The sequence below is a fragment of the Mesoplodon mirus genome (assembly GCF_964341445.2).
Source record: "Mesoplodon mirus genome assembly, contig: HAP1_SCAFFOLD_1415, whole genome shotgun sequence".
Taxonomy (NCBI): Eukaryota; Metazoa; Chordata; class Mammalia; order Artiodactyla; family Ziphiidae; genus Mesoplodon; species Mesoplodon mirus.
In genome coordinates, this window is record NW_028294714.1 from 83,061 (window position 1) to 91,815 (window position 8,755).

At 47.3% G+C, this 8,755-nt stretch overlaps 1 long non-coding RNA gene across 1 annotated transcript; it reads left to right on the plus strand.

Annotated features, from left to right (window-relative positions):
• The first annotated feature begins 318 nt into the window (after positions 1-318).
• On the plus strand, positions 319-8,106 carry LOC309798019. Its single transcript, XR_014292913.1, has 3 exons — positions 319-402; positions 1,236-1,456; positions 7,880-8,106. It is a non-coding gene; the product is annotated as an uncharacterized lncRNA (long non-coding RNA).
• The last annotated feature ends 649 nt before the right edge of the window (positions 8,107-8,755 follow it).

Sequence of the window (8,755 nt, forward strand, 5' to 3'; positions counted from 1 at the left end):
CAGTGGAAGAAGACTGGGATGCAGAGCTGGTGGAGGAGGAGGAGGAGGAGGAGGAGGAAGAGCTTGAATTAGACATCGAGGACCAGGAGGAGGCTGAGTACCAGTCAGAAGAGGGGGAGGAAACTGAGGAAGAGGTCGAGGAGGAGGAAGAGACAGAAGAGGAGGACGAGCATGGGCAGGGAGGCGCGGGAGTGGTCGCGGGCCATGGGGCGCCCGCGGCGCAGTTTCAGTCCCTGCGCCGGGATGTGGCCCATTGCCTTGTGCCCCACGGCCACTACCGCGTCCGTGTCGTGGCCAGGCCCCACGGCGAATTCGTGATGGTCAGCCGCTGCTCACGACGGCCCTCGGACCCTGCAGAGGATGCCGCGCCTCCTCAGGGTCAGGAAGCCCTGGGAGAGACAGGTGAGGTCTGGGAGGGCGAGTACCAGGCAGAGGGGCCCCCGCCCTGGGAGCTGCGGGAACCTGCAGAGGGGGCGGCATCCCAGAAGGCAGAGGAACCTGCGGCGGTGGTAGTGGAGGCCGAGATCTGGGCGTGCGAGATCCTGGCTGATGCCTCCGTGTCCTGGGAGGCTGGGACGTGTGGACCCGACGACGGGGCCGAGGCTGGTGAGGGGCGGCCCAGTCCCCTGTCCCTTGCAGCCCCTGACTGGGCATCGGCCTCAAAGGCAGGGTGCACTCAGCGCTGGCCTCTGGCGGTTAAGCAGCGGGTCAAAGCTCTCAAAAACCTTCAGGCACGATATGCACAAGTAGAAGCCCAATTCTCTAAAGAACTTTAGGATCTTGAGAAAAAGTATGCTGCCTTCTATGAACTGAAGGGCAAACGAATGGCATACCTCACTTTTGGTTGACGGGCTTCTAGAAATGTTAAGATTCTTAGTAGGATGACCTGAGAAGATGATGAAATGGCACAGGGGCACTTTTCAGTGGTTGAGGAATCAATGAGGCTCACGGTAGAATTTGTCTTGAAATGGGGTGAACATTTTCCAGTGACGTTCTGGCAGAAACATACAAAATTGCTCTCAGGATCAAATGATTTCGATCCCTTCTCCAAAGGGCCAGAAATAATCAGCAGCACAGTGTGTGTGCGATCTCCTGGAAAGAGGGGGAAGATGTTGTGAAAACTGTCAAGCAGCAGAAGTGTGAGGGCCAAGGAAGTGCTGTATCAACCAGTAGGAACATGGCCAGCTAGTCTTCTTATTTATTTATTTATTTTCTGACATATTTCTCTTCTCCAGATCCTCCTGAGAGCAGAGAACTAGATTCTGCTGCTGATTTTAAATCGGGAAATGTTTCCCACCACCTTGGGATGCCAAAGTCCGTATCATTCGACACTAAAGAAGAGAGTGACTATCATTATGAAAATGCTGAGGAAGAGAAAGAGGATGGAAATGAAAAAGCAGAAGAAGGACCGAAGCTGGATATGGTCTCAGCAGAGGGCAGCTCTGGAGAATACAAGGTATTATGGTATAGTGCAACCGGTCCTGACATATACCTGTTACTGACAGCTTTATGTTTTGTTTTGTTTACATCCTTAATCTATTTTATGTTTATCTTTTTAACATCTTTATGGGAGTATAATTGCTTTACAGGGGTGTGTTAGTTTCTGCTTTATAACAAAGTGAATCACCTATAGTATACCAATATCCCCATTTCTCTTCCCACTTGCGTCTCCCTCCCACCCTCCCCATCCCACCCGTCTAGGTGGTCACAGAGCTCCGAGCTGATTTCCCTTTGCTACGCAGCTGCTTCCCACTAGCTATCTATCATGTTTTTAATGTTGTTTGTAAAGTAAATAAGAAAAAATTGTTGAAATTTAGTTTTGGAAGAACAGTTTAATGTTAATAATGTACTTGTATTCTAGATGGTATGGAAAGAAGTGTGTTCTGAAATGTATTTCATTTACAGCCACAAGTCCATTGTCCTGGAGCTTTAAGTCTACTGCAGATGGGAAATTTATCAGACCTGGAAATAGAGACCTATATTTTTTTAGAGGTCTAAAATATAGAGACCTATATTTTTAGAGACTGGTCACCAGGAGAAGCAGCTAAAGCGACTAAGCTGTGCACTAGCTATACCTTCATCACCTGGCCACAGAAATGAAGTCTCTTGGAATAGCAATGCCTTTGAGACGGTGACTCCTTACAAAGTAGTAAAAAGTTAAGGATTTCAAATAAGACTGCATTTCATGAGTAATTCACAAATATTAGTTCAATTTAGATGTTTTATTCAAAAGGAAAGAAAATTAGCCACAGTATTATTATTGGCTCTCACTGAGTTGGTAATTCAATCCTAGTTTCTCTTCCCGCTACCCATTCATCTTTTCCTTTCTCTCTCTCATCTCTCTCTCTCTCTCAGTATCACACTCTTTCTTTCTCCCTTTCTTAATTTTCACACCTGTGGATGTTTGATAACAGCCTCCTTCTCATTATACAGATACGGAAACTGAAGGTCGGGGATTATAAGGGATTTATGATTTGGTAAGGAGCATAGGCTCTTAAGGTGGAAAGACATTTAAATCACAGAGTGGCCTTTCAAGAAAAAAAAACTAACATATATAGTGGTTGGCAAGAGAGAGATGTGGTTGGTGTGATGAAATGATGTGCACCCTGACAACCAAGGGTCTGGGTTACAAGAAGAAAACATTTTGTTTTCTCCTTGGAGAGCCAGGAGATGTACATAGTATTGACTCATATTTAGAAAGTCCCTGGTGCATGTTATTGGTGTACAATTGTTAATTGACTCTTATCCCATCCTACAGTTGGAAGACATAAAAAGAAGTGGAAAGCGAAAGAAAAGAAGAATGTGTCCTTCACGGAGATTCTAGTTTTCATTAGCCCACAACACAGATTTTGTTTCAATGTTCAACATCCCAAAATGATATTAACTGCTATCTGACTTTATTCTTACCTTTTACATATAAATTTGACAGTATTGTTCACATTGAAAATAAAAGCTTGTTTGACATGAATAAGCTGCAGAGGGTTTTTTTTTTAACATAAATAACACTGACTCCAATTTATCTTTGCTGTATTTATTTTGGCCCACCTTACTGTCATTGAAAGGGATTTCTTTCAAGAATTTGGTAAGCCTGTTTGACATCCTTTTATAGCAGCCTCAAATAAATTAAAATATTAGATTATAAACAACTTGTGTGATGATAGAGATGGTGGCCCAGCCTCTAGTATATGTTATTGAAAGAAACTGATGGATGACCTAGCTTGACTGGGGACCAGATGGTGCTATTGGCCTGCCATGGAGCAGCAGCATCAGCATCAGCATCAGCATCAGCTGGGAACTTGTTTGAAATGCAAATTCTCAGACCCTGCCCCAGACCTACTGGATTGGATATTCTGAAGGTAGGCTGCTAGCCATCAGGTTTTTACAAGTCCTCCAAGTGCTACTGAAGCACACTAAAGTTTGAGAACCACTGCTTTAGAGCAGTGGGGGAAACGTATAACTACACCTACAGTAGAACCAGCCTTAATTCACTGACTTGGTACTATTGCAGGTAAACTGAACAGGATGGTAAGATCTGGACTGAGGAAGGTACTAGAATTCTCAGGGGCCTGAGACACAAAGACCTCCCGGAGGGAGGTGTTAGTTTCCTAGGTTGACCGTAACAAATTACCACAAAGCAGGTGGCTTAAAACAACCGAAATTTATTCTCTCACAGTTCTGGAGGCTAGGAAGCCCAAAGTCAGGGTGCCAGCATGGTGGAGTTCTTGGTGAGGGCCCTCGTTTTGGCTTGAAGATAGCCGCCTTCTTCCTGTGGTTTCACATTGGGGTGGTGGGAGGAGAGTACCATCTATGGTCTCTTCCTGTAAGGGCAATAATCCCAAGGTGTGGACCCCAGCCTCCTGACCTTACCAAAACTGAATGACCTACCAAAGACCCAGTCTCCAAATACCATCTCCTGGGGGTGGGGTGGGGCTGGGGCTGGGCTTCTCGTATGAATTTGGGAGGCAAGGGGTGTGCACAATCCAGTGCAGAGCAGGTGCTCAGCCCAGTCTTTAAAAGAAATCTCTCTCTCTCTTTCTCTCTCTCTCTCTCTCACTCTGTCTCTCTTCCCTCTCTCTCTCTGTCTTCATTTCTTGGAGGCTGCAACGGAATTGGGGAGTCCTGATGAAACACTCTCCAGCTCCTGTCTTACTGCTTCTTCCACTCTCCATTCTCACTGCATCCATATCGACTCTGTATGTCCTTTTCTAAGGAGCCTTAACAGCATTAAAACCTCCAAATTCTCTTGCTGTCTCCTGTGGGAGGTTTTAAGCGTTGCTGAGATTTGATCTACACACCTTCTCTCTCTCTCTCGTTTTTGAACTAAGTGTGTCTGTATCAGTGTGAGCTGCCCCAGGGTGGCAATTGGGGAACACATGCAGGTTCCCATACCCCAGGGCGCCGCCCTTTAGGCGCATTGTAGTTTTGCTCTTGCAGTGGTGGAATGAAAAGGAAGGGATTCCTGTGCACTCACAGAGGCTGAGGGTGAGCTGGGCCTTTAAGGCCTCCAGGGAAACTGAAGACCTTGATCACTCATTGGACGGTGGTGCTGTCAATCCTTGGCTGCTGGCAAATGAGCTTAGAGTCGGCGCTGGAGGAAGTGGCCCCTCGTTGGCCCTTCTAAGTTTCGTGTCCCGTCACCAGCCAATCAAGCTCTTTCCCGCCCTGTGCGCAGCGGCCTCGGCCCAGTCTCGCCGGGGCGCTCAGCGGGCAGGCTGTCTGCCCTTCTCGTAGCGGGGCTCCCAGAGGCATTTTCTCTGACTCTGGTGCCCTGGGCAGGCGGCTTCTCTGCAGCCCCCACCCCGTCCCGGAGACCCCGCTGCCAACAGTGTCCCGTCCCTCAGCGACACCCAGCCCGGTGGCCGCCATCTTCCCCGCGGTGGTCACTGCAGCCCGATCCGTGTCTGGCGTGTCCCTCCTGCCATGTCTGCCACCGAGGAGTGTGGGCTGATCCCAGGTGGCCAGGATGGAGATGGAGGTGGGGCGGGTGGCAACCCCAGTCCCCTCGGGGTCCGTGCCTCCCCTTCGGGAGGGATGGATGGAGTCGAGGGGGACGCGGCCCTTCTGGCGTCCCTGGGGCTCTCCAGAGCCCTTCACGGGGAGGATGGTGGGCAGGAGGCCGCCCAGGCCGCAGTGGAAGAAGACTGGGATGCAGAGCTGGTGGAGGAGGAGGAGGAGGAGGAAGAGCTTGAATTAGACATCGAGGACCAGGAGGAGGCTGAGTACCAGTCAGAAGAGGGGCAGGAAACTGAGGAAGAGGTCGAGGAGGAGGAAGAGACAGAAGAGGAGGACGAGCATGGGCAGGGAGGCGCGGGAGTGGTCGCGGGCCATGGGGCGCCCGCGGCGCAGTTTCAGTCCCTGTGCCGGGATGTGGCCCATTGCCTTGTGCCCCAGGACCACTACCACGTCCGTTTCGTGGCCGGGCCCCACGGCGAATTCGTGATGGTCAGTCGCTGCTCGCGACGGCCCTCAGACCCTGCAGAGGATGCCGCGCCTGCTCAGGGTCAGGAAGCCCTGGGAGAGACAGGTGAGATCTGGGGGGGCGAGTACCAGGCAGAGGGCCCCCCGCCCTGGGAGCTGCGGGAACCTGCAGAGGGGGCGGCATCCCAGAAGGCAGAGGAACCTGCGGCGGCGGTAGTGGGGGCCGAGTTCTGGGCGTGCGAGGTCCTGGCTGATGCCTCCGAGTCCTGGGAGGCTGGGGCGTGTGGACCCGACGACGGGGCCGAGGCTGGTGAGGGGCGGCCCAGTCCCCTGTCCCTTGCAGCCCCTGACTGGGCATCGGCCTCAAAGGCAGGGTGCACTCAGCGCTGGCCTCTGGCGGTTAAGCAGCGGGTCAAAGCTCTCAGAAACCTTCAGGCACGATATGCACACGTAGAAGCCCAATTCTCTAAAGAACTTTAGGATCTTGAGAAAAAGTATGCTGCCTTCTACGAACTGAAGGGCAAACGAATGGCATACCTCACTTTTGGTTGACGGGCTTCTAGAAATGTTAAGATTCTTAGTAGGATGACCTGAGAAAATGATGAAATGGCACAGGGGCACTTTTCAGTGGTTGAGGAATCAATGAGGTTCGCGGTAGAATTTGTCTTGAAATGGGGTGAACATTTTCCAGTGACGTTCTGGCAGAAACATACAAAATTGCTCTCAGGATCAAATGATTTCGATCCCTTCTCCAAAGGGCCAGAAATAATCAGCAGCACAGTGTGTGTGAGATCTCCTGGAAAGAGGGGGAAAATGTTGTGAAAACTGTCAAGCAGCAGAAGTGTGAGGGCCAAGGAAGTGCTGTATCAACCAGTGGGAACATGACCAGCTAGTCTTCTTATTTATTTATTTATTTTCTGACATATTTCTCTTCTCCAGATCCTTCTGAGAGCAGAGAACTAGATTCTGCTGCTGATTTTAAATTGGGAAATGTTTCCCACCACCTTGGGATGCCAAAGTCCGTATCATTCGACACTAAAGAAGACAGTGAATATCATTACGAAAATGCTGAGGAAGAGAAAGAGGATGGAAATGAAAAAACAGAAGAAGGACCGAAGCTGGATATGGTCTCAGCAGAGGGCAGCTCTGGAGAATACAAGGTATTATGGTATAGTGCAACCGGTCCTGACATATACCTGTTACTGACAGCTTTATGTTTTGTTTTGTTTACATCCTTAATCTATGTTTTGTTTATGTTTTTAACATCTTTATGGGAGTATAATTGCTTTACAGGGGTGTGTTAGTTTCTGCTTTATAACAAAATGAATGACCTATAGTATACCAATATCACCATTTCTCTTCCCACTTGCGTCTCCCTCCCACCCTCCCCATCCCACCCGTCTAGGTGGTCACAGAGCTCCGAGCTGATCTCCCTGTGCTACGCAGCTGCTTCCCACTAGCTATCTATCATGTTTTTAATGTTGTTTGTAAAGTAAATAAGAAAAAATTGTTGAAATTTAGTTTTGGAAGAGCAGTTTAATGTTAATAATGTACTTGTATTCTAGATGGTATGGAAAGAAGTGTGTTCTGAAATGTATTTCATTTACAGCCACAAGTCCATTGTCCTGGAGCTTTAAGTCTACTGCAGATGGGAAATTTATCAGACCTGGAAATAGAGACCTATATTTTTTTAGAGGTCTAAAATATAGAGACCTATAGTGTTAGAGACTGGTCACCAGGAGAAGCAGCTAAAGCGACTAAGCTGTGCACTAGCTGTACCTTCATCACCTGGCCACAGAAATGAAGTCTCTTGGAATAGCAATGCCTTTGAGACGGTGACTCCTTACAAAGTAGTAAAAAGTTAAGGATTTCAAATAAGACTGCATTTCATGAGTAATTCACAAATATTGGTTCAATTTAGATGTTTTATTCAAAAGGAAAGGAAATTAGCCACAGTATTATTATTGGCTCTCACTGAGTTGGTAATTCAATCCTAGTTTCTCTTTCCGCTACCCATTCATCTTTTCCTTTCTCTCTCTCATCTCTCTCTCTCTCTCAGTATCACACTCTTTCTTTCTCCCTTTCTTAATTTTCACACCTGTGGATGTTTGATAACAGCCTCCTTCTCATTATACAGATACGGAAACTGAAGGTCGGGGATTATAAGGGATTTATGATTTGGTAAGGAGCATAGGCTCTTAAGGTGGAAAGACATTTAAATCACAGAGTGGCCTTTCAAGAAAAAAAACTAACATATATAGTGGTTGGCAAGAGAGAGATGTGGTTGGTGTGATGAAATGATGTGCACCCTGACAACCAAGGGTCTGGGTTGCAAGAAGAAAACATTTTGTTTTCTCCTTGGAGAGCCAGGAGGTGTACATAGTATTGACTCATATTTAGAAAGTCCCTGGTGCATGTTATTGGTGTACAATTGTTAATTGACTCTTATCCCATCCTACAGTTGGAAGACATAAAAAGAAGTGGACAGTGAAAGAAAAGAAGAATTTGTTCTTCACGGAGATTCTAGTTTTCATTAGCCCACAACACAGATTTTGTTTCAAAGTTCAACATCCCAAAATGATATTAACTGCTATCTGACTTTATTCTTACGTTTTACATATAAATTTGACAGTATTGTTCACATTGAAAATAAAAGCTTGTTTGACATGAATAAGCTGCAGAGGTTTTTTTTTTAACATAAATAACACTGACTCCAATATATCTTTGTTCTATTTATTTCGGCCCACCTTACTGTCATTGAAAGGGATTTCTTTCAAGTATTTGGTAAGCCTGCTTGACATCCTTTTATAGCAGCCTCAAATAAATTAAAATATTAGATTATAAACAACTTGTGTGATGATAGAGATGGTGGCCCAGCCTCTAGTATATGTTATTGAAAGAAACTGATGGATGACCTAGCTTGCCTGGGGACCAGATGGTGCTATTGGCCTGCCATGGAGCAGCAGCATCAGCATCAGCATCAGCATCAGCTGGGAACTTGTTTGAAATGCAAATTCTCAGACCCTGCCCCAGACCTACTGGATTGGATATTCTGAAGGTAGGCTGCTAGCCATCGGGTTTTTACAAGTCCTCCAAGTGCTACTGAAGCACACTAAAGTTTGAGAACCACTGCTTTAGAGCAGTGGGGGAAACGTTTAACTACACCTACAGTAGAACCAGCCTTAATTCACTGACTTGGTACTATTGCAGGTAAACTGAACAGGATGGTAAGATCTGGACTGAGGAAGGTACTAGAATTCTCAGGGGCCTGAGACACAAAGACCTCCCGGAGGGAGGTGTTAGTTTCCTAGGTTGACCGTAACAAATTACCACAAAG